The sequence below is a fragment of the Prunus avium genome, chromosome 2 (assembly GCF_965620075.1).
Source record: "Prunus avium chromosome 2, drPruAviu1.hap1.1, whole genome shotgun sequence".
Lineage (NCBI taxonomy): Eukaryota > Viridiplantae > Streptophyta > Magnoliopsida > Rosales > Rosaceae > Prunus > Prunus avium.
Genome location: NC_142285.1, coordinates 18,701,408 through 18,729,309, shown reverse-complemented (window position 1 = coordinate 18,729,309; position 27,902 = coordinate 18,701,408).

The following is a 27,902-nucleotide window of genomic DNA, read 5'->3' as shown; positions in this document are numbered from 1 at the left end:
TCACCAAACGACTCCTCCCACCATATTATGATGTTGCCCAAGTTTTTTGCTCGATCCGAAATCAATAGGTGTGAGAAATTGGACAATTCAAGTTCAACGACAGTTCGTTCCTAATTGGAGTGGTTGGTGTATTCCATACTTCTAGCGATTGGATTTCACTCAAAACTCACCTAATGACTCCTCCCACCATATTATGATGTTGCCCAAGTTTGGGGCTCGATCCGAAATCAATAGGTGTGAGAAATTGGACAATTCAAGTTCAACGGCAGTTCGTTCCTAATTGGAGTGGTTGGTGTATTCCATACTTCTAGCGATTGGATTTCACTCAAAACTCACCAAATGACTCCTCCCACCATATTATGATGTTGCCCAAGTTTGGGGCTCGATCCGAAATCAATAGGTGTAAGAAATTGGACAATTCAGGTTCAACGGCAGTTCGTCCCTAATTGGAGTGGTTGCTGTATTCCGTACTTCTAGCGATTGGATTTCACTCAAAACTCACCAAATGACCCCTCCCACCATATTATGACGTTGCCCAAGTTTTGGGCTCGAACCGAAATCAATAGGTGTTCCAAATTTGACAATTCAAGTTCAACGGCAGTTCGTTCCTAATTGGAGTGGTTGGTGTATTCCATACTTCTAGCGATTGGATTTCACTCAAAACTCACCAAATGACTCCTGCCACCATACTATGATGTTGTCCAAGTTTTGGGCTCGATCCGAAATCAATAGGTGTGAGAAATTGGACAATTCAAGTTCAACGGCAGTTCGTTCCTAATTGGAGTGGTTGGTGTATTCCATACTTCTAGCGATTGGATTTCACTCAAAACTCACCAAATGACTCCGCCCACCATATTATGATGTTGCCCAAGTTTTGGGCTCGATCCGAAATCAATAGGTGTTCGAAATTGGACAATTCAAGTTCAACGGCAGTTCGTCCCTAATTGGAGTGCTTGGTGTATTCCATACTTCTCGCGTTTGGATTTCACTCAAAACTCACCAAATGACTCCTCCCACCATATTATGATGTTGCCCAAGTTTTGACCTCGATCCGAAATCAATAGGTGTGAGAAATTGGTCAATTCAATTTCAACGGCATTTTCGTTCCTAATTGGAGTGGTTGCTGTATTCCGTACTTCTAGCGATTGGATTTCACTCAAAACCCACCAAATGACTCTTCCCACCATATTATGACGTTGCCCAAGTTTTGGGCTCGAACCGAAATCAATAGTTGTTCCAAATTCGACAATTCAAGTTCAACGGCAGTTCGTTCCTAATTGGAGTGGTTGGTGTATTCCATACTTCTAGCGATTGGATTTCACTCAAAACTCACCAAATGACTCCTCCCACCATATTATGATGTTGCCCAAGTTTTGGGCTCGATCCGAAATCAATAGGTGTTCGAAATTGGACAATTCAAGTTCAACGGCAGTTCGTCCCTAATTGGAGTGCTTGGTGTATTCCATACTTCTCGCGTTTGGATTTCACTCAAAACTCACCAAATGACTCCTCCCACCATATTATGATTTTGCCCAAGTTTTGAGCTCGATCCGAAATCAATAGGTGTGAGAAATTGGTCAATTCAATTTCAACGGCATTTTCGTTCCTAATTAGAGTGGTTGGTGTATTCCATACTTCTAGCGATTGGATTTCACTCAAAACTCACCAAATGAGTCCTCCCAAAATATTATGATTTTGCCCAAGTTTTGGGCTCGATCCGAAATAAATACGTGGGAGAAATTGGTCAATTCAATTTCAACGGCATTTCGTTCCTAATTGGAGTGGTTGGTGTATTCCATACTTCTAGCGATCGGATTTCACTCAAAACTCACCAAATTACTCCTCCCACCATATTGTGATGTTGCCCAAGTTTTGGGCTCGATCCGAAATCAATAGGTGTGAGAAATTGGAGAATTCAAGTTCAACGGCAGTTCGTTCCTAATTGGAGTGGTTGGTGTATTCCACTCTTCTAGCGATTGGATTTCACTCAAAACTCCCCAAATGACTCCACCCACAATATTATGATGTTGCCCATGTTTTGGGCTTCATCCGAAATCAATGGGTGTGAGAAATTGGACAATTCAATTTCAACGACAGTTCGTTCCTAATCGGAGTAGTTGTTGTATTCCATGCTTCTAGCGATTGGATTTCACTCAAAACTCACCTAATGACTCCTCCCACCATATTATGATGTTGCCCAAGTTTTGGGCTCGATCCGAAATCAATAGGTGTGAGAAATTGGACAATTCAAGTTCAACGGCAGTTCGTTCCTAGTTGGAGTGGTTGGTGTATTCCATACTTCTAGCGATTGGATTTCACTCAAAACTCACCAAACGACTCCTCCCACCATATTATGATGTTGCCCAAGTTTTGGGCTCGATCCGAAATCAATAGGTGTGAGAAATTCGACAATTCAAGTGCATTGGCAGTTCGTTCCTAATTGGAGTGGTTGGTGTATTCCGTACTTCTAGCGATTGGATTTCTCTCAAAACTCACCAAATGACTACTCCCACCATATTTTGTTGTTGCCCAAGTTTTGGGCTCGATCTGAAATTAATAGGTGTTCCAAATTGGACAATTCAAGTTCAACGGCAGTTCGTTCCTAATTGGAGCGGTTGGTGTATTCCATACTTCTAGCGATTGGATTTCACTCAAAACTCACCAAATGACTCCTCCCATCATATTATGATGTTGCACAAGTTTTGGGCACCATCCGAAATCAATAGGTGTGAGAAATTGGAGAATTCAAGTTCAACGGCAGTTCGTTCCTAATTGGAGTGGTTGGTGTATTCCATACTTCTAGCGATTGGATTTCACTCAAAACTCACCAAATGACGACTCCCACCATATTATGTTGTTGCCCAAGTTTGGGGCTTGATCCGAAATCAATAGGTGTGAGAAATTGGACAATACAAGTTCAACGGCAGTTCGTTCCAAATTGGAGTGGTTGGTGTCTTCCATACTTCTAGCGAATGGATTTCACTCAAAACTCACCAAATGACTCCTCCCACCATATTATGACGTTGCCCAAGTTTTGGGCTCGATCCGAAATCAATAGGTGTTCCAAATTGGACAATTCAAGTTCAACGGCAGTTCTTTCCTAATTGGACTGGTTGGTGTATTCCATACTTCTAGCGATTGGATTTCACTCAAAACTCTCCAAATGTCTCCTCCCACCATATTATGATGTTGCCCAAGTTTTGGGCTTGATCCGAAATCAATAGGTGTGAGAAATTGGACAATTCAAGTGCATTGGCAGTTCGTTCCTAATTGGAGTGGTTGGTGTATTCCATACTTCTAGCGATTGGATTTCACTCAAAACTCACCAAATGACGACTCCCACCATATTACGTTGTTGCCCAAGTTTGGGGCTTGATCCGAAATCAATAGGTGTTAGAAATTGGTCAATTCAATTTCAACGACAGTTCGTTCCTAATTGGAGTGGTTGGTGTATTCCATACTTCTAGCGATAGGATTTCACTCAAAACTCACCAAATGACTCCTCCCACCATATTATGATGTTGCCCAAGTTTTGGGCTCCATCCGAAATCAATAGGTGTTCGAAATTGGACAATTCAAGTTCAACGGCAGTTCGTTCCTAATTGGAGTGGTTGGTGTATTCCATACTTCTAGCGATTGGATTTCACTCAAAACTGACGAAATGACTCCTCCCACCATAATATGATGTTGCCCAAGTTTTGGGCTCGATGTGAAATCAATAGGTGTTCGAAATTGGACAGTTCAAGTGCATTGGCAGTTCGTTCCTAATTGGAGTGGTCGGTGTATTCCATACTTCTAGCGATTGGATTTCACTTAAAACTCACCAAATGACTCCTCCCACCATATTATGATGTTGCCCAAGTTTTGGGCTCGATCCGAAATCAATAGGTGTTCCAGATTGGACAATTCAAGTTCAACGGCAATTCGTTCCTAATTGGAGTGGTTGGTGTAATGCATACTTCTAGCGATTGCATTTCACTCAAAACTAACCAAATTACTCCTCCCACCATATTGTGATGTTGCCCAAGTTTTGGGCTCAATTCGAAATCAATAGGTGTAAGAAATTGGACAATTCAAGTTCAACGGCAGTTCGTTCCTAATTGGAGTGGTTGGTGTATTCCATACTTCTAGCGATTTGATTTCACTCAAAACTCAACAAATGACTCCTCCCACCATATTATGATGTTGCCCAAGTTTGGGGCTTGATCCGAAATCAATAGATGTGAGAAATTGGAAAATTCAAGTTCAACGACAGTTCATTCCTAAATGGAGTGGTTGGTGTATTCCAAACTTCTAGCGATTGGATTTCACTCAAAACTCACCAAATGAGTCCTCCCACCATATTATGATGTTGCCCAGGTTTGGGGCTCGATCCGAAACCAATAGGTGTGAGAAATTGGACAATTCAAGTTCAACGGCAGTTCGTTCCTAATTGGAGTGGTTGGTGTATTCCATACTTCTAGCGATTGGATTTCACTCAAAACTCACGAAATGACTCCTCCCACCATATTATGATGTTGCCCAGGTTTGGGGCTCGATCCGAAACCAATAGGTGTGAGAAATTGGACAATTCAAGTTCAACGGCAGTTCGTTCCTAATTGGAGTGGTTGGTGTATTCCATACTTCTAGCGATTGGATTTCACTCAAAACTCACCAAATGACTCCTCCCACCATATTATGATGTTGCCCAGGTTTGGGGTTCGATCCGAAATCAATAGGTGTGAGAAATTGGACAATTCAAGTTCAACGGCAGTTCGTTCCTAATTGGAGTGGTTGGTGTAATCCATACTTCTAGCGATTGCATTTCACTCAAAACTAACCAAATTACTCCTCCCACCATTTTATGATATTGCCCAAGTTTTGGGGCTCGATCCGAAATCAATAGGTGTTCCAAATTGGACAATTCAAGTTCAACGGCAGTTCGTTCCTAATTTGAGTGGTTGGTGTATTCCATACTTGTAGCTATTGGATTTCACTCAAAACTCACCAAATGACTCCTCCCGCCATATCATGATGTTGCCCAAGTTTTGGGGCTCGATCCGAAATCAATAGGTGTTCCAAACTGGACAATTCAAGTTCAACGGCAGTTCGTTCCCAATTGGAGTGGTTGGTGTATTCCATACTTCTAGCGATTGGATTTCACTCAAAACTCACCAAATGACTGCTCCCACCATATTATGATGTTGCCCAAGTTTGGGCTCGATCTGAAATCAATAGGTGTCAGAAATTGGACAATTCAAGTTCAAAGGCAGTTCGTTCCTAATTGGAGTGGTTGGTGTATTCCGTACTTCTAGCGACTGGATTTCACTCAAAGCTCACCAAATGACTCCTCCCACCATATTATGATGTTGCCCAAGTTTTGGGCTCGATCTGAAATCAAAAGGTGTTCCAAATTGGGCAATTCATGTTCAACGGCAGTTCATTCTTAATTGGAGTGGTTGGTGTATTCCATACTTCTAGCGATTGGATTTCACTCAAAATTCACCAAATGACTCCTCCCACCATATTATGATGTTGCCCAAGTTTGGGGCTCGATCCGAAATCAATAGGTGTGAGAAATTGGACAATTCAATTGCATTGGCAGTTCGTTCCTAATTGGAGTGGTTGTTGTATTCCATACTTCTAGCGATTGGGTTTCACTCAAAACTCAGCAAACGACTCCTCCCACCATATTATGATGTTGCCCAAGTTTTGGGCTCGATCTGAAATCAATAGGTGTGAGAAATTGGACAATTCAAGTTCGACGGCAGTTCGTTCCTAATTGGAGTTGTTGGTGTATTCCATACTTCTAGCGATTGGATTTCACTCAAAACTCACCAAATGACTCCTCCCACCATAATATGATGTTGCCCAAGTTTTGGGCTCGATCCGAAATCAATAGGTGTTCCAAATTGGACAATTCAAGTTCAACGGCAGTTCGTTCCTAATTGCAGTGGTTGGTGGATTCCATACTTCTAGCGATTGGATTTCACTCAAAACTCACCAAATGACTCCTCCCACCATAATATGATGTTGCCCAAGTTTTGGGCTCGATCCGAAATCAATAGTTGTTCGAAATTGGACAATTCAAGTTCAACGGCAGTTCGTTCCTAATTGGAGTGGTTGGTGTATTCCATACTTCTAGCGATTGGATTTCACTCAAAACTCACCAAATGACTCCTCCCACCATATTATGATGTTGCCCAAGTTTTGGACTCGATCCGAAATCAATAGGTCTTCCAAATTTGACAATTAGAGTTCAACGGCAGTTCGTTCCTAATTGGAGTGGTTGGTGTATTCCATACTTCTTGCGATTGGATTTCACTCAAAACTAACCAAATGACTCCTCCCACCGTATTATGATGTTGCCCAAGTTTTGGGCTCGATCCGAATTCAATAGGTGTGAGAAATTGGTCAATTCAATTTCAACGACAGTTGTTTCCTAATTGGAGTGGTTGGTGTATTCCATACTTCTAGCGATTGGATTTCACTCAAAACTCACTAAATGACTCCTCCCACCATATTATGATGTTGCCCAAGTTTTGGGCTTGATCCGAAATCAATAGGTGTGAGAAATTGGACAATTCAAGTTCAACAGCAGATCGTTCCTAATTGGAGTGGTTGGTGTATTCCATACTTCTAGCGATTGGATTTCACTCAAAACTCACCAAATGACTCCTCCCACCATATTATGATGTTGCGCAAGTTTGGCGCTCGATCCGAAATCCATAGGTGTGAGAAATTGGACAATTCATGTTCAACGGCAGATCGTTCCTAATTGGAGTGGTTGGTGTATTCCATACTTCTAGCGATTGGATTTCACTCAAAACTCACCAAATGAGTCCTCCCACCATATTATGATGTTGCCCAAGTTTGGGGCTCGATCCGAAATCAATAGGTGTGAGAAATTGGACAATTCAAGTTCAACGGCAGTTCGTTCCTCCTTGGAGTGGTTGGTGTATTCCATACTTCTAGTGATTGGATTTCACTCAAAACTCACCAAATGACTCCTCCCACCGTATTATGATGTTTCCCAAGTTTTGGGCTCAATCAGAAATCAATAGGTGTGAGAAATTGGACAATTCAAGTTCAACGGAAGTTCGTTCCTAATTGGAGTGGTTGGTGTATTCCATACTTCTAGCGATTGGATTTCGGTCAAAACTCATCAAATGACTCCTCCCACCATATTATGATGTTGCCCAAGTTTGGGGCTCGATTCGAAATCGATAGGTGTGAGAAATTGGACAATTCAAGTTCAACGGCAGTTCGTTCCTAATTGGAGGGGTAGGTGTATTCCATACTTCTAGCGATTGGATTTCGCTGAAAACTCACCAAATGACTCTTCCCACCATATTATGATGTTGCCCAAGTTTTGGGCTCGATCCGAAATCAATAGGTGTTCCAAATTGGACAATTCAAGTTCAACGGCAGTTCGTTCCTAATTGGAGTGGTTGGTGTATTCCATACTTCTAGCGATTGGATTTCACCCAAAACTCACCAAATGACTCCTCCCACCATATTATGATGTTGCCCAAGTTTGGGGCTCGATCCGAAATCCATAGGTGTGAGAAATTGGACAATTCAATTTCAACGGCAGTTCGTTCCTAATTGGAGTGGTAGGTGTATTCCATACTTCTAGCGATTGGATTTCACTGAAAACTCACCAAATGACTCCTCCCACCAAATTATGATGTTGCCCAAGTTTTGGGCTCGATCCGAAATCAATAGGAGTTCCAAATTAGACAATTCAAGTTCAACGGCAGTTCGTTCCGAATTGGAGGGGTTGGTGTATTCCATACTTCTAGCGATTGGATTTCACTCAAAACTAACCGAATGACTCCTCCCACCATATTATGATGTTGCCCAAGTTTTGGTCTCGATCCGAAATCAATAGGTGTGAGAAATTGGAGAATTCAAGTTCAACGGCAGTTCGTTCCTAATTGGAATGGTTGGTGTATTCCACACTTTTAGCGATTGGATTTCACTCAAAACTCCCCAAATGACTCCTCCCACCAAATTATGATGTTGCCCAGGTTTTGGGCTCGATCCGAAATCAATAGGTGTTCCAAATTGGACAATTCAAGTTCAACGGCAGTTCGTTCCTAATTGGAGTGGTTGGTGTATTCCATACTTCTAGCGATTGGATTTCCCCCAAAACTCACCAAATGACTCCTCCCACCATATTATGATGTTGCCCAAGTTTGGGGCTCAATCCGAAATCAATAGATGTTCCAAATTGGACAATTCAAGTTCAACGGCAGTTCGTTCCTAATGGGAGTGGTTGGTGTATTCCATACTTCTAGCGATTTGATTTCACTCAAAACTCACCAAATGACTCCTCCCACCATATTATGATGTTGCCCAAGTTTGGGGCTCGATCCGAAATCAATAGGTGTGAGAAATTGGACAATTCAATTGCATTGGCAGTTCGTTCCAGATTGGAGTGGTTCGTGTATTCCATACTTCTAGGGATTGGATTTCACTCAAAACTCACCAAATGACTCCTCCCACCATATTATGATGTTGCCCAAGTTTTGGGCTCGATCCGAAATCAATGGGTGTGAGAAATTGGACAATTCAAGTTCAACGGCAGTTCGTTCCGAATTGGAGTGGTTGGTGTATTCCATACTTCTAGCGATTGGATTTCACTCAAAACTCACCAAATGACTCCTCCCACCAAATTATGATGTTGCCCAGGTTTTGGGCTCGATCCGAAATCAATAGGTGTTCCAAATTGGACAATTCAAGTTCAACGGCAGTTCGTTCCTAATTGGAGTGGTTGGTGTATTCCATACTTCTAGCGATTGGATTTCCCCCAAAACTCACCAAATGACTCCTCCCACCATATTATGATGTTGCCCAAGTTTGGGGCTCAATCCGAAATCAATAGATGTTTCAAATTGGACAATTCAAGTTCAACGGCAGTTCGTTCCTAATGGGAGTGGTTGGTGTATTCCATACTTCTAGCGATTTGATTTCACTCAAAACCCACCAAATGACTCCTCCCACCATATTATGATGTTGCCCAACTTTGGGGCTCGATCCGAAATCAATAGGTGTGGGAAATTGGACAATTCAATTGCATTGGCAGTTCGTTCCAAATTGGAGTGGTTCGTGTATTCCATACTTCTAGGGATTGGATTTCACTCAAAACTCACCAAATGACTCCTCCCACCATATTATGATGTTGCCCAAGTTTTGGGCTCGATCCGAAATCAATAGGTGTTCCAAATTGGACAATTCAAGTTCAACGGCAGTTCGTTCCTAATTGGAGTGGTTGGTGTATTCCATACTTCTAGCGATTGGATTTCCCCCAAAACTCACCAAATGACTCCTCCCACCATATTATGATGTTGCCCAAGTTTGGGGCTCAATCCGAAATCAATAGATGTTCCAAATTGGACAATTCAAGTTCAACGGCAGTTCGTTCCTAATGGGAGTGGTTGGTGTATTCCATACTTCTAGCGATTTGATTTCACTCAAAACTCACCAAATGACTCCTCCCACCATATTATGATGTTGCCCAAGTTTGGGGCTCGATCCGAAATCAATAGGTGTGAGAAATTGGACAATTCAATTGCATTGGCAGTTCGTTCCAGATTGGAGTGGTTCGTGTATTCCATACTTCTAGGGATTGGATTTCACTCAAAACTCACCAAATGACTCCTCCCACCATATTATGATGTTGCCCAAGTTTTGGGCTCGATCCGAAATCAATGGGTGTGAGAAATTGGACAATTCAAGTTCAACGGCAGTTCGTTCCGAATTGGAGTGGTTGGTGTATTCCATACTTCTAGCGATTGGATTTCACTCAAAACTCACCAAATGACTCCTCCCACCAAATTATGATGTTGCCCAGGTTTTGGGCTCGATCCGAAATCAATAGGTGTTCCAAATTGGACAATTCAAGTTCAACGGCAGTTCGTTCCTAATTGGAGTGGTTGGTGTATTCCATACTTCTAGCGATTGGATTTCCCCCAAAACTCACCAAATGACTCCTCCCACCATATTATGATGTTGCCCAAGTTTGGGGCTCAATCCGAAATCAATAGATGTTTCAAATTGGACAATTCAAGTTCAACGGCAGTTCGTTCCTAATGGGAGTGGTTGGTGTATTCCATACTTCTAGCGATTTGATTTCACTCAAAACCCACCAAATGACTCCTCCCACCATATTATGATGTTGCCCAACTTTGGGGCTCGATCCGAAATCAATAGGTGTGGGAAATTGGACAATTCAATTGCATTGGCAGTTCGTTCCAAATTGGAGTGGTTCGTGTATTCCATACTTCTAGGGATTGGATTTCACTCAAAACTCACCAAATGACTCCTCCCACCATAATATGATGTTGCCCAAGTTTTGGGCTCGATCCGAAATCAATAGGTGTTCCAAATTGGACAATTCAAGTTCAACGGCAGTTCGTTCCTAATTGCAGTGGTTGGTGGATTCCATACTTCTAGCGATTGGATTTCACTCAAAACTCACCAAATGACTCCTCCCACCATAATATGATGTTGCCCAAGTTTTGGGCTCGATCCGAAATCAATAGTTGTTCGAAATTGGACAATTCAAGTTCAACGGCAGTTCGTTCCGAATTGGAGTGGTTGGTGTATTCCATACTTCTAGCGATTGGATTTCACTCAAAACTCACCAAATGACTCCTCCCACGAAATTATGATGTTGCCCAGGTTTTGGGCTCGATCCGAAATCAATAGGTGTTCCAAATTGGACAATTCAAGTTCAACGGCAGTTCGTTCCTAATTGGAGTGGTTGGTGTATTCCATACTTCTAGCGATTGGATTTGACTCAAAACTCACCAAATGACTCCTCCCACCATATTATGATGTTGCCCAAGTTTTGGGCTCGATCCGAAATCAATAGGTGTTCCAAATTGGACAATTCAAGTTCAACAGCAGATCGTTCCTAATTGGAGTGGTTGGTGTATTCCATACTTCTAGAGATTGGATTTCACTCAAAACTCACCAAATGACTCCTCCAACCATATTATGATGTTGTACAAGTTTGGGGTTCGATCCGAAATCAATAGGTGTGAGAAATTGGACAATTCAAGTTCAACGGTAGTTCGTTCCTAATGGAAGTGGTTGGTGTATTCCATACTTCTAGCGATTGGATTTCCCTCAAAACTCACCAAATGACTCCTCCCACCATATTATGATGTTGCCCAAGTTTTGGGCTCGATCCGAAATCAATGGGTGTGAGAAATTGGACAATTCAACTTCAACGGCAGATCGTTCCAAATTGGAGTGGTTGGTGTATTCCATACTTCTAGCGATTGGATTTCACTCAAAACTCACCAAATGACTCCTCCCACCATATTATGATGTTGCCCAAGTTTTGGGCTCGATCCGAAATCAATAGGTGTTCCAAATTGGACAATTCAAGTTCAACGGCAGTTCGTTCCTAATTGGAGTGGTTGGTGTATTCCATACTTCTAGCGATTGGATTTCACTCAAAACTCACCAAATGACTCCTCCCACCATATTATGATGTTGCCCAAGTTTGGGGCTCGATCCGAAATCGATAGGTGTGAGAAATTGGACAATTCAATTTCAACGGCAGTTCGTTCCTAATTGGAGTGGTAGGTGTATTCCATACTTCTAGCGATTGGATTTCACTGAAAACTCCCCAAATGACTCCTCCCACCATATTATGATGTTGCCCAAGTTTTGGGCTCGATCCGAAATCAATAGGTGTTCCAAATTGGACAATTCAAGTTCAACGGCAGTTCGTTCCTAATTGGAGGGGTTGGTGTATTCTATACTTCTAGCGATTGGATTTCACTCAAAACTAACCGAATGACTCCTCCCACCATATTATGATGTTGCCCAAGTTTTGGTCTCGATCCGAAATCAATAGGTGTGAGAAATTGGAGAATTCAAGTTCAACGGCAGTTCGTTCCTAATTGGAATGGTTGGTGTATTCCACACTTTTAGCGATTGGATTTCACTCAAAACTCCCCAAATGACTCCTCCCACCATATTATGATGTTGCCCAAGTTTTGGGCTCGATCCGAAATCAATAGGTGTGAGAAATTGGAAAATTCAAGTTCAACGGCAGTTCGTTCCTAATTGGAGTGGTTGGTGTATTACATACTTCTAGCGATTGGATTTCACTCAAAACTCACCAAATGACTCCTCCCACCATATTATGTTGTTGCACAAGTTTGGGGTTCGATCCGAAATCAATAGGTGTTAGAAATTGGACAATTCAAGTTCAACGGTAGTTCGTTCCTAATGGGAGTGGTTGGTGTATTCCAAACTTCTAGCGATTGGATTTCACTCAAAACTCACCAAATGAGTCCTCCCACCATATTATGATGTTGCCCAAGTTTTGGGCTCGATCCGAAATCAATAGGTGTGAGAAATTGGACCATTCAAGTTCAACGGCAGCTCGTTCCTAATTGGAGTGGTTGGTGTATTCCATACTTCTAGCGATTGGATTTCACTGAAAACTCACCAAATGACTCCTCCCACCATATTATGATGTTGCCCAAGTTTTGGGCTCGATCCGAAATCAATAGGTGTGAGAAATAGGACAATTCAAGTTCAACGGCAGTTCGTTCCTAATTGGAGTGGTTGGTGTATTCCATACTTCTAGCGATTGGATTTCAATCAGAACTCGCCAAATGACTCCCCCCACCATATTTTAATGTTGCCCAAGTTTTGGGCTCGATCCGAAGTCAACAGGTGTGAGAAATTGGACAGTTCAAGTTCAACGGCAGTTCGTTCCTAATTGGAGTGGTTGGTGTATTCCAAACTTCTAGCGATTGGATTTCACTTAAAACTCACCAAATGACTCCTCCCACCATATTATGGTGTTGCCCAAGTTTGGGGCTCGATCCGAAATCAATAAGTGTGAGAAATTGGACAATTCAAGTTCAACGGCAGTTCGTTCCTAATTGGAGTGGTTGGTGTATTCCATACTTCTAGCGATTGGATTTCACTCAAAACTCACCAAATGACTCCTCCCACCTGATTATGATGTTGCCCAAGTTTTGGGCTCGATCCGAAATTAATAGGTGTGAGAAATTGGACAATTCAAGTTCAAAAGCAGTTCGTTCCTAATTGGAGTGGTTGGTGTATTCCATACTTCTAGCGATTGGATTTCACTCAAAAATCACCAAATGACTCCTCCCACCATATTATGATGTTGCCCAAGCTTTGGGCTCGATCCGAAATCAGTAGGTGTGAGAAATTGGACAATTCAAGTTCAACGGCAGTTCGTTCCTAATTGGAGTGGTTGGTGTATTCCATACTTCTAGCGATTGGATTTCACTCAAAACTCACCAAATGACTCCTCCCACCATATTATGATGTTGCCCAAGTTTGGGGCTCGATCCGAAATGAATAGGTGTGAGATATTGGACAATTCAAGTTCAACGGCAGTTCGTTCCTAATTGGAGTGGTTGGTGTATTCCATACTTCTAGCGATTGGATTTCACTCGAAACTCACCAAATGACTCCTCCCACCATATTATGATGTTGCCCAAGTTTGGGGCTCGATCCGAAATGAATAGGTGTGAGATATTGGACAATTCAAGTTCAACGGCAGTTCGTTCCTAATTGGAATGGTTGGTGTATTCCATACTTCTAGCGATTGGATTTCACTCGAAACTCACCAAATGACTCCTCCCACCATATTATGATGTTGCCCAAGTTTTGGGCTCGATCCGAAATCAATAGGTGTGAGAAATTGGACAATTCAAGTTTAACGGCAGTTCGTTCCAAATTGGAGTGGTTGGTGTATTCCATACTTCTAGCGATTGGATTTCAATCACAACTCGCCAAATGACTCCCCCCACCATATTAAAATTTTGCCCAAGTTTTGGGATCGATCCGAAGTCAATAGGTGTGAGAAATTAGACAGTTCAAGTTCAACGGCAGTTCGTTCCTAATTGGAGTGGTTGGTGTATTCCATACTTCTAGCGATTGGATTTCACTCAAAAATCACCAAATGACTCCTCCCACCATATTATGATGTTGCCCAAGCTTTGGGCTCGATCCGAAATCAGTAGGTGTGAGAAATTGGACAATTCAAGTTCAACGGCAGTTCGTTCCTAATTGGAGTGGTTGGTGTATTCCATACTTCTAGCGATTGGATTTCACTCAAAACTCACCAAATGACTCCTCCCACCATATTATGATGTTGCCCAAGTTTGGGGCTCGATCCGAAATGAATAGGTGTGAGATATTGGACAATTCAAGTTCAACGGCAGTTCGTTCCTAATTGGAGTGGTTGGTGTATTCCATACTTCTAGCGATTGGATTTCACTCGAAACTCACCAAATGACTCCTCCCACCATATTATAATGTTGCCCAAGTTTTGGGCTCGATCCGAAGTCAATAGGTGTGAGAAATTGGACAATTCAAGTTCAACGGCAGTTCGTTCCTAATTGGAGTGGTTGGTGTATTCCGTACTTCTAGCAACTGGATTTCACTCAAAACTCACCAAAGGGCTCTGTTGTGTAGATACAGCTGCACCAAAATGGATTCAGTTGCATCCTCAACTTGTGATACTCGCAAGGGCACGAGCCGTTCGGTAGTATGGCATATGTAAGTGCGAGGTCGATCCCACGAGGATTGGTGATTGAATGATCCAATTCAGTTTTCCTACACAAAACTGAAACAAAAACAAAGAACATGAAAGAAGGAAGAAAATAAGAAAGTAACTCAAGCAAATAAGTTCCCAAGTTCAATTTAGATTAATGGATTGATTCTAGCTAAAGTATGATTAAGCCATGGTGTGTGGTCATAACCTTGTGTTCCTAATTCCCTAATTTGATCATTTGTTGTCTAACCTAAAATTAAGCATTAGGAACCCATTAAGCATAGAAGAACAATTTAAACAACCAAGTATGTATCTAATCCCTGTTGTCGAATGTCCATACATACTCTTCCTATTCATAGTTCAATTCGAATTAAAGCATGGTGTCTACTCTTAATTCAAACCAAGATAGCTAACATGCAAGCTTAAATGGTGATCAATCATTCAAACTAGCATATTAACTTATAAGCATAATGAATAAGAACATGAACAATAATTGAAACTTGGAAACTAATCAAACTTGAGACTAAAGAAAAGAATTTACATAATGAAAAGTTAAGTGGAACTAAGAAAACTTAAGAAGAATTTCAGCACAAATATTTCATTACAACAATTGAAAACTAGAAAATGAAACTAAGAGAATTTGAGGGAGAGAAGGGAAGGGAGCTCTAGAGAAGTGTTTGAGAGCTCCCCCCCTTGGGGTGTGTTTACAAGCTTGGGAAACCTCACTATATATAGGCCTAAGGAAGCTGAAAATCTGAATTAAGTATGGCTAATGCATACAACACTTTGTTTTATAAAATCTGAAATGGTTGATGCACTTCACTAATAAATCCCACCAGCAGCCCTAGCTCATCTTCATGTCACCATGACCAAGCTTCCAACCAGAAATAATAGCTCATCCTGAGGTCAGCATGACCAGCAACTTCAAGGGCTTACGAATTGGGCTTCCCTTAAGCAAATTAAGACTTTAAGCACTCAAACTTGAAGTTCAGAATGTCTTCTTTCCAGCCATATATCATTTGGGCCAATCCAAGGTCGGAGGAGGAAGTTAAGGCCAAAACAAATTGCTAACTCATTTTGCGCGCTGATAAAATCCATCCTGAGCATGGCTCTGTGTTTGCTAGGTAACAGACTCCATATTTATCCAATGGGGCTGAATTTTGGATATGTTATATTACACACCCATTGGAACAACTTTCATGAAGAATGTGGCCTCATCCGAGCTATGTAGGTTGCTGAAACAAAGCTTGCAATATGACCTACGAAACTGGGCTGGCAGGGGACTGTAGCCAAAATTGAGTTTGTCTTTAAGCTCTTCATCCATTCATCCAAATTAGGCCCTAACATGCATGGATTGCATCATTTACTATCCAAAGCCCTCATTATTACCTAAAGCTCAATGAACTGAAAGATAAACACAAAAAGGATTAAAAGCACAAGTTTAACTCAAAAACATAACCAAATCATAAGCTAGAAGGGTACAAAATGATATGTAAATATGCACCGATCAGGCTCCTCCCACCATATTACGATGTTGCCCAAGTTTTGGGCTCGATCCGAAATCAATAGGTGTGAGAAATTGGACAATTCAAGTTCAACGGCAGTTCGTTCCTAATTGGAGTGGTTGGTGTATTCCATACTTCTAGCGATTCGATTTCACTCAAAACTCACCAAATAACTCCTCCCACCATATTACGATGTTGCCCAAGTTTTGGGCTCGATCCGAAATCAATAGGTGTGAGAAATTGGACAATTCAAGTTCAACGGCAGTTCGTTCCAAATTGGAGTGGTTGGTGTATTCCATACTTCTAGCAATTGGATTTCAATCCCAACTCGCCGAATGACTCCCCCCACCATATTAAAATTTTGCCCAAGTTTTGGGATCGATCCGAAGTCAATAGGTGTGAGAAATTAGACAGTTCAAGTTCAACGGCAGTTCGTTCCTAATTGGAGTGGTTGGTGTATTCCATACTTCTAGCGATTGGATTTCACTCAAAACTCACCAAATGACTCCTCCCACCATATTCTGATGTTGCCCAAGTTTGGGGCTCGATCCGAAATGAATAGGTGTGAGATATTGGACAATTCAAGTTCAACGGCAGTTCGTTCCTAATTGGAGTGGTTTGTGTATTCCATACTTCTTGAGATTGGATTTCACTCAAAACTCACCAAATGACTCCTCCCACCATATTATGGTGTTGCCCAAGTTTTGGGCTCGATCCGAAATCAATAGGTGTTCGAAATTGGACAATTCAAGTTCAACGGCAGTTCGTTCCTAATTGGAGTGGTTGGTGTATTCCATACTTCTAGCGATTGGATTTCACTCAAAAATCACCAAATGACTCCTCCCACCATATTATGTTGTTGCCCAAGCTTTGGGCTCGATCCGAAATCAGTATGTGTGAGAAATTGGACAATTCAAGTTCAACGGCAGTTCGTTCCAAATTGGAGTGGTTGGTGTATTCCATACTTCTAGCAATTGGATTTCAATCACAACTCGCCAAATGACTCCCCCCACCATATTAAAATTTTGCCCAAGTTTTGGGATCGATCCGAAGTCAATAGGTGTGAGAAATTAGACAGTTCAAGTTCAACGGCAGTTCGTTCCTAATTGGAGTGGTTGGTGTATTCCATACTTCTAGCGATTGGATTTCACTCAAAAATTACCAAATGACTCCTCCCACCATATTATGATGTTGCCCAAGCTTTGGGCTCGATCCGATATCAGTAGGTGTGAGAAATTGGACAATTCAAGTTCAACGGCAGTTCGTTCCTAATTGGAGTGGTTGGTGTATTCCATACATCTAGCGATTGGATTTCACTCAAAACTCACCAAATGACTCCCACCATATTGTGATGTTGCCCAAGTTTTGGGCTCGATCCGAAATCGATAGGTGTTCCAATTTGGACAATTCAAGTTCAACGGCAGTTTGTTCCTAATTGCAGTGGTTGGTGTATTCCATACTTCTAGCGATTGGATTTCACTCAAAACTCACCAAATGACTCCTCCCCCCATATTATGATGTTGCCCAAGTTTTGGGGTCGATCCGAAATCAATAGGTCTTCCAAATTTGACAATTAGAGTTCAACGGCAGTTCGTTCCTAATTGGACTGGTACGTGTATTCCATACTTCTAGCGATTGGATTTCACTCAAAACTCACCAAATGACTCCTCCCACCACATTATGATGTTGCCCAAGTTTTGGGCTCGATCCGAAATCAATAGTTGTTCCAAATTGGACAATCAGAGTTCAACGGCAGTTCGTTCCTAATTTTAGTGGTTGGTGTATTCCAAACTTCTAGCGATTGGGTTTCACTCAAAACTAACCAAATGACTCCTCCCACCATATTATGATGTTGCCCAAGTTTTGGGCTCGATCCGAAATCAGTAGGTGTGAGAAATTGGACAATTCAAGTTCAATGGCAGTTCGTTCCTAATTGGAGTGGTTGCTGTATTCCATACTTCTAGCTATTGGATTTCACTCAAAACTCACGAAATGACTCCTCCCACCATATTATGATGTTGCCCAAGTTTTGGGCTCGATCCGAAATCAATAGGTGTGAGGAATTGGACAATTCAAATTCAACGGCAGTTCGTTCCTAATTGGAGTGGTTGGTGTATTCCATACTTCTAGCGATTGGATTTCACCCAAAACTCACCGAATGACTCCTCCCACCATATTATGATGTTCCCCAAGTTTGGGGCTCGGTCCGAAATCAATAGATGTGAGAAATTGGACAATTCAAGTTCAACGGCAGTTCGTTCCTAATTGGAGTGGTTAGTGTATTCCATACTTCTAGCGATTGGATTTCACTCAAAACTCACCAAATGACTCCTCCCACCATATTATGATGTTGCCCAAGTTTTCGGCTTGATCCGAAATCAATAGGTGTTCCAAATTGGACAATTCAAGTTCAACGACAGTTCGTTCCTAATTGGAGTGGTTGGTGTATTCCATACTTCTAGGGATTGGATTTCTCTCAAAACTCACCAAATGACTCCTCCCATCACATTATGTTATTCCCAAGTTTTGGGCCCGATCCGAAATCAATAGGTGTTCGAAATTCGACAATTCAAGTTCAACGGCAGTTCGTTCCTAATTGGAGTGGTTGGTGTATTCCATACTTCTTGCAACTGGATTTCACTCAAAACTCACCAAACGACTTCTCCCACCATATTATGATATTGCCCAAGTTTTGGGCTCGATCCGAAATCAATAGGTGTTCCAAATTGGACAATTCAAGTTCAACGGCAGTTCGTTCCTAATTGGAGTGGTTGGTGTATTCCATACTTCTAACGATTGGATTTCACTCAAAACTCACCAAATGACTCCTCCCACCATATTATGATGTTGCACAAGTTTGGGGTTCGATCCCAAATCAATAGGTGTTCGAAATTGGACAATTCAAGTTCAACGGCAGTTCGTTCCTAATTGGAGTGGTTGGTGTATTCCATACTTCTTGCGACTGGATTTCACTCAAAACAAACCAAATGACTCCTCCCACCATATTATGATGTTGCCCAAGTTTTGGGCTCGATCCAAAATCAATAGGTGTTCCAAATTGGACAATTCAAGTTCAACGACAGTTCATTCCTAATTGGAGTGGTTGGTGTATTCCATACTACTAGCGATTGGATTTCACTCAACACTCACCAAATGACTCCTCCCACTATATTATGATGTTGCCCAAGTTTTGGGCTCGATCCGAAATCAATAGGTGTTCCAAATTGGACAATTCAATTTCAACGGCAGTTCATTCCTAATTGGAGTGGTTGGTGTATTACATACTTCTAGCGATTGGATTTCCCTCAAAACTCACCAAATGACTCCTCCCACCATATTATGATGTTGCCCAAGTTTTGGGCTCGATCCGAAATCAATAGGTGTTCGAAATTGGACAATTCAAGTTCCACGGCAGTTCGTTCCTAATTGGAGTGGTTAGTGTATTCCATACTTCAAGCCATTGGATTTCACTCCAAACTCACCAAATGAATCCTCCCACCATATTATGATGTTGCCCAGGTTTGGGGCTCGATCCGAAATCAATAGGTGTGAGAAATTGGACAATTCAAGTTCAACGGCAGTTCGTTCCTAATTGGAGTGGTTAGTGTATTCCATACTTCTAGCGATTGGATTTCACTCAAAACTAACCAAATGACTCCTCCCACCATATTATGATGTTGCCCAGGTTTTGGGCTCGATCCGAAATCAGTAGGTGTGAGAAATTGGACAATTCAAGTTCAACGGCAGTTCGTTCCTAATTGGAGTGGTTGGTGTATTCCATACTTCTAGCGATTGGATTTCACTCAAAACTAACCAAATGACTCCTCCCACCATATTATGTTGTTGCCCAAGTTTTGGGCTCGATCCGAAATCAATAGGTGTGAGAAATTGGACAATTCAAGTTTAACGGCAGTTCGTTCCTAATTGGGGTGGTTGGTGTATTCCATACTTCTACCGATTTGATTTCACTCAAAACTCTCCAAATGACTCCTCCCACCATATTATGTTGTTGCCCAGGTTTGGGGCTCGATCCGAAATCAATAGGTGTTCCAAATTGGACAATTCAAGTTCAACGGCAGTTCGTTCCTAATTGGAGTGGTTCGTGTATGCCATACTTCTAGCGATTGGATTTCACTCAAAACTCACCAAATGACTCCTCCCACCGTATTATGATGTTGCCCAAGTTTTGGGCTCGATCCGAAATCAATAGGTGTTCCAAATTGGACAATTCAAGTTCAACGGCAGTTCGTTCCTAATTGGAGTTGTTGGTGTTTTCCATACTTCTAGCGATTGGATTTCACTCAAAACTCACCAAATGACTCCTCCCACTGTATTATGATGTTGCCCAAGTTTTGGGCTCGATCCGAAATCAATAGGTGTTCGAAATTGGACAATTCAAGTTCAACGGCAGTTCGTTCCTAATTAGAGTGGTTGGTGTATTCCATACTTCTAGCGATTGGATTTCACTCAAAACTCACCAAATGACTCATCCCACCATACTGTGATGTTGCACAAGTTTTGGGCGAGATCCGAAATCAATAGGTGTTCCAAATTGGACAATTCAAGTTCAACGGCAGTTCGTTCCTAATTGGAGTGGTTGGTGTATTCAATACTTCTAGCGATTGGATTTCACTCAAAACTCACCAAATGACTCCTCCCACCATATTATGATGTTGCCCATGTTTGGGGCTCGATCCGAAGTCAATAGGTGTGAGAAATTGGACAATTCAAGTTCAACGGCAGTTCGTTCCTAATTGGAGTGGTTGGTGTATTCCATACTTCTAGCGATTGGATTTCACTCAAAACTAACCAAATGACTCCTCCCACTGTATTATGATGTTGCCCAAGTTTTGGGCTCGATCCGAAATCAATAGGTGTTCGAAATTGGACAATTCAAGTTCAACGGCAGTTCGTTCCTAATTGGAGTGGTTGGTGTATTCCATACCTCTAGCGATTGGATTTCCCTCAAAACTCACCAACTGACTCCTCCCACCATATTATGATGTTGCCCAAGTTTTGGGTTCGATCCGAAATCAATAGGTGTGAGAAATTGGTCAATTCAATTTCAACGGCATTTCATTCCTAATTGGAGTGGTTGGTGTTTTCCATACTTCTAGCGAATGGATTTCACTCAAAAAATCACCAAATGACTCCTCCCACCGTATTGTGATGTTGCCCAAGTTTTGGGCTCGATCCGAAATCAATAGGTGTGCGAAATTGGACAATTCAAGTTCGAAGGCAGTTCGTTCCTAATTGGAGTGGTTGGTGTATTCCATACTTCTAGCGATTGGATTTCACTCAAAACTCACCAAATGACTCCTCCCACCATATTATGATGTTGCCCAAGTTTTGCGCTAGATCCGAAATCAATAGGGGTTCCAAATTGGACAATTCAAGTTCAACGGCAGTTCGTTCCTAATTGGAGTGGTTTGTGTATTCCATACTTCTAGCTATTGGATTTCACTGAAAACTCACCAAATGACTCCTCCCACCAAATTATGATGTTGCCCAAGTTTTGGGCTCGATCCGAAATCAGTTGGTGTGAGAAATTGGACAATTCAAGTTCAACGGTAGTTCGTTCCTAATTGGGGTGGTTGGTGTATTACATACTTCTAGCGAGTGGATTTCACTCAAAACTCACCAAATGACTCCCACCATATTACGATGTGGCCCAAGTTTTGGGCTCGATCCGAAATCAATAGGTGTTCCAAATTGGACAATTCAAGTTCAACGGCAGTTCGTTCCTAGTTGGGGTGGTTGGTGTATTCCATACTTCTAGCGATTGGATTTCACTCAAAACTCACCAAATGATCCTCCCACCGTATTATGATGTTGCCCAAGTTTTGGGCTCGATCCGAAATCAATAGGTGTTCCAAATTGGACAATTCAAGTTCAACGGCAGTTCGTTCCTAATTGGAGTTGTTGGTGTTTTCCATACTTCTAGCGATTGGATTTCACTCAAAACTCACCAAATGACTCCTCCCACTGTATTATGATGTTGCCCAAGTTTTGGGCTCGATCCGAAATCAATAGGTGTTCGAAATTGGACAATTGAAGTTCAACGGCAATTCGTTCCTAATTAGAGTGGTTGGTGTATTCCATACTTCTAGCGATTGGATTTCACTCAAAACTCACCAAATGACTCATCCCACCATACTGTGATGTTGCCCAAGTTTTGGGCGAGATCCGAAATCAATAGGTGTTCCAAATTGGACAATTCAAGTTCAACGGCAGTTCGTTCCTAATTGGAGTGGTTGGTGTATTCAATACTTCTAGCGATTGGATTTCACTCAAAACTCACCAAATGACTCCTCCCACCGTATTATGATGTTGCCCAAGTTTGGGGCTCGATCCGAAGTCAATAGGTGTGAGAAATTGGACAATTCAAGTTCAACGGCAGTTCGTTCCTAATTGGAGTGGTTGGTGTATTCCATACTTCTAGCGATTGGATTTCACTCAAAACTCACCAAATGACTCCTCCCACCATATTATGATGTTGCCCAGGTTTTGGGCACGATCCGAAATCAATTGGTGTGAGAAATTGGACAATTCAAGTTCAACGGCAGTTCGTTCCTAATTGGAGTGGTTTGTGTATTCCATACTTCTAGCGATTGGATTTCACTCAAAACTCACCAAATGACTCCTCCCACCATATTATGATGTTGCCCAGGTTTTGGGCTTGATCATAAATCAATACGTGTGAGAAATTGGACAATTCAAGTTCAACGGCAGTTCGTTCCTAATTGGAGTGGTTGGTGTATTCCATACTTTTAGCCATTGGATTTCACTCAAAACTCACCAAATGAATCCTCCCACCATATTATGATGTTGCCCAAGTTTGGGGCTCGATCCGAAATCAATAGGTGTGAGAAATTGGACAATTCAAGTTCAACGGCAGTTCGTTCCTAATTGGGGTGGTTGGTGTATTCCATACTTCTACCGATTGGATTTCACTCAAAACTCACCAAATGATCCTCCCACCATATTATGATGTTGCCCAAGTTTTGGGCTCGATCCGAAATTAATAGGTGTGAGAAATTGGACAATTCAAGTTCAACGGCAGTTCGTTCCTAATTGGAGTGGTTAGTGTATTCCATACTTCTAGCGATTGGATTTCACTCAAAACTCACCAAATGACTCCTCCCACCATATTATGTTGTTGCCCAAGTTTTGGGCTCGATCCGAAATCAATAGGTGTGAGAAATTGGACAATTCAAGTTCAACGGCAGTTCGTTCCAAATTGGAGGGGTTGGTGTATTCCATAGTTCTAGCGATTGGATTTCACTCAAAACTCACCAAATGAATCCTCCCACCATATTATGATGTTGCCCAAGTTTTGGGCTCGATCCGAAATCAATAGGTGTTCCAAATTGGACAATTCAAGTTCAACGGCAGTTCATTCCTAATTGGAGTATTTGGTGTATGCCATACTTCTAGCGATTGGATTTCACTCAAAACAGACCAAATGACTCCTCCCATCACATTATGATGTTGCCCAAGTTTTGGGCTCGATCCGAAATCAATAGGTGTTCGAAATTGGACAATTCAAGTTCAACGGCAGTTCGTTCCTAATTGGAGTGGTTAGTGTAGTCCATACTTCTAGCGATTGGATTTCACTCAAAACTCTCCAAATGACTCCTCCCACCATATTATGATGTTGCCCTAGTTTTGGGCTCGATCCGAAATCAATAGGTGTTCCAAATTGGACAATTCAAGTTCAACGGCAGTTCGTTCCTAATTGGAGTGGTTGGTGTATTCCATACTTCTAGCGATTGGATTTCACTCAAAACTCACCAAATGACTCCTCCCACCATATTATGATGTTGCCCAGGTTTTGGGCACGATCCGAAATCAATTGGTGTGAGAAATTGGACAATTCAAGTTCAACGGCAGTTCGTTCCTAATTGGAGTGGTTTGTGTATTCCATACTTCTAGCGATTGGATTTCACTCAAAACTCACCAAATGACTCCTCCCACCATATTATGATGTTGCCCAGGTTTTGGGCTTGATCATAAATCAATACGTGTGAGAAATTGGACAATTCAAGTTCAACGGCAGTTCGTTCCTAATTGGAGAGGTTGGTGTATTCCATACTTATAGCGATTGGATTTCACTCAAAACTCACCTAATGACTCCTCCCACCGTATTATGATGTTACCCAAGTTTTGGGCTCGATCCGAAATCAATAGGTGTTCCAAATTGGACAGTTCAAGTTCAACGGCAGTTCGTTCCTAATTGGAGTATTTGGTGTATGCCATACTTCTAGCAATTGGATTTCACTCAAAACTGACCAAATGACTCCTCCCACCACATTATGATGTTGCCCAAGTTTTGGGCTCGATCCGAAATCAAAAGGTGTTCGAAATTTGACAATTCAAGTTCAACGGCAGTTCGTTCCTAATTGGCGTGGTTGGTGTTTTCCATACTTCTAGAGATTGGATTTCACTCAAAACTCACCAAATGACTCCTCCCACCATATTATGATGTTGCCCAAGTTTCAAGTTCAACGGCAGTTCGTTACTAATTGGAGTGGTTTGTGTATTCCATACTTCTAGCGATTGGATTTCACTCAAAACTCACCAAATGACTCCTCCCACCGTATGATGATGTTGCCCCAGTTTTGGGCTCGATCCGAAATCAATAGGTGTTCCAAATTGGACAATTCAAGTTCAACGGCAGTTCGTTACTAATTGGAGTGGTTGGTGTATTCCATACTTCTAGCGATTGGATTTAATTCAAAACTAACCAAATGACTCGTCCCACCGTATTATGATGTTGCCCAAGTTTTGGGATCGATCCGAAATCAATAGGTGTGAGAAATTGGACAATTCAAGTTCAACGGCAGTTCGTTCCTAATTGGAGTATTTGGTGTATGCCATACTTCTAGCGATTGGATTTCATTCAAAACTCACCAAATGACTCCTCCCACCACATTATGATGTTGCCCAAGTTTTGGGCTCGATCCAAAATCAATAGGTGTGAGAAATTGGACAATTCAAGTTCAACGGCAGTTCGTTCCAAATTGGAGGGGTTGGTGTATTCCATACTTCTAGCGATTGGATTTCACTCAAAACTCACCAAATGAATCCTCCCACCATATTATGATGTTGCCCAAGTTTTGGGCTCGATCCGAAATCAATAGGTGTTCCAAATTGGACAATTCAAGTTCAACGGCAGTTCGTTCCTAATTGGAGTGGTTGGTGTATTCCATACTTATAGCGATTGGATTTCACTCAAAACTCACCTAATGACTCCTCCCACCGTATTATGATGTTACCCAAGTTTTGGGCTCGATCCGAAATCAATAGGTGTTCCAAATTGGACAGTTCAAGTTCAACGGCAGTTCGTTCCTAATTGGAGTATTTGGTGTATGCCATACTTCTAGCAATTGGATTTCACTCAAAACTGACCAAATGACTCCTCCCACCACATTATGATGTTGCCCAAGTTTTGGGCTCGATCCGAAATCAAAAGGTGTTCGAAATTGGACAATTCAAGTTCAACGGCAGTTCGTTCCTAATTGGAGTGGTTGGTGTTTTCCATACTTCTAGAGATTGGATTTCACTCAAAACTCACCAAATGACTCCTCCCACCATATTATGATGTTGCCCAAGTTTTGGGCTCGATCCGAAATCAATAGGTGTTCCAAATTGGACAATTCATGTTCAACGGCAGTTCATTCCTAATTGGAGTGGTTGGTGTATTCCATACTTCTAGCGATTGGATTTCACTCAAAACTCACCAAATGACTCCTCCCACCATATTATGATGTAGCCCAAGTTTCGGGCTCGATCCGAAATCAATAGGTGTTCCAAATTGGACAATTCAAGTTCAACGGCAGTTCGTTACTAATTGGAGTGGTTTGTGTATTCCATACTTCTAGCGATTGGATTTCACTCAAAACTCACCAAATGACTCCTCCCACCGTATGATGATGTTGCCCCGGTTTTGGGCTCGATCCGAAATCAATAGGTGTTCCAAATTGGACAATTCAAGTTCAACGGCAGTTCGTTACTAATTGGAGTGGTTGGTGTATTCCATACTTCTAGCGATTGGATTTCACTCAAAACACACCAAATGACTCCTCCCACCGTATTATGATGTTGCCCCAGTTTTGGGCTCGATCCGAAATCAATAGGTGTTCCAAATTGGACAATTCAAGTTCAACGGCAGTTCGTTACTAATTGGAGTGGTTGGTGTATTCCATACTTCTAGCGATTGGATTTAATTCAAAACTAACCAAATGACTCGTCCCACCGTATTATGATGTTGCCCAAGTTTTGGGATCGATCCGAAGTCAATAGGTGTGAGAAATTGAACAATTCAAGTTCAACGGCAGTTCGTTCCTAATTGGAGTGGTTGGTGTATTCCATACTTCTAGCGATTGGATCTCATTCAAAACTAACCAAATGACTCCTCCAACCATATTATGATGTTGCCCAAGTTTTGGGCTCGATCCGAAATCAATAGGTGTGAGAAATTGGACAATTCAAGTTCAACGGCAGTTCGTTCCTAATTGGAGTATTTGGTGTATGCCATACTTCTAGCGATTGGATTTCATTCAAAACTCACCAAATGACTCCTCCCACCACATTATGATGTTGCCCAAGTTTTGGGCTCGATCCGAAATCAATCGGTGTGAGAAATTGGACAATTCAAGTTCAACGGCAGTTCGTTCCAAATTGGAGGGGTTGGTGTATTCCATACTTCTAGCGATTGGATTTCACTCAAAACTCACCAAATGAATCCTCCCACCATATTATGATGTTGCCCAAGTTTTGGGCTCGATCCGAAATCAATAGGTGTTCCAAATTGGACAATTCAAGTTCAACGGCAGTTCATTCCTAATTGGAGTATTTGGTGTATGCCATACTTCTAGCGATTGGATTTCACTCAAAACTGACCAAATGACTCCTCCCACCACATTATGATGTTGCCCAAGTTTTGGGCTCGATCCGAAATCAATAGGTGTTCGAAATTGGACAATTCAAGTTCAACGGCAGTTCGTTCCTAATTGGAGTGGTTAGTGTAGTCCATACTTCTAGCGATTGGATTTCACTCAAAACTCACCAAATGAATCCTCCCACCATATTATGATGTTGCCCAAGTTTTGGGCTCGATCCGAAATCAATAGGTGTTCCAAATTGGACAATTCAAGTTCAACGGCAGTTCATTCCTAATTGGAGTATTTGGTGTATGCCATACTTCTAGCGATTGGATTTCACTCAAAACTGACCAAATGACTCCTCCCACCACATTATGATGTTGCCCAAGTTTTGGGCTCGATCCGAAATCAATAGGTGTTCCAAATTGGACAGTTCAAGTTCAACGGCAGTTCGTTCCTAATTGGAGTATTTGGTGTATGCCGTACTTCTAACGATTGGATTTCACTCAAAACTGACCAAATGACTCCTCCCACCACATTATGATGTTGCCCAAGTTTTGGGCTCGATCCGAAATCAATAGGTGTTCGAAATTGGACAATTCAAGTTCAACGGCAGTTCGTTCCTAATTGGAGTGGTTAGTGTAGTCCATACTTCTAGCGATTGGATTTCACTCACAACTCTCCAAACGACTACTCCCACCATATTATGATGTTGCCCTAGTTTTGGGCTCGATCCGAAATCAATAGGTGTTCCAAATTGGACAATTCAAGTTCAACGGCAGTTCGTTCCTAATTGGAGTGGTTGGTGTATTCCATACTTCTAGCGATTGGATTTCACTCAAAACTCACCAAATGACTCCTCCCACCATATTATGATGTTGCCCAAGTTTGGGGCTCGATCCGAAATCAATAGGTGTAAGAAATTGGACAATTCAAGTTCAACGGCAGTTCGTTCCTAACTGG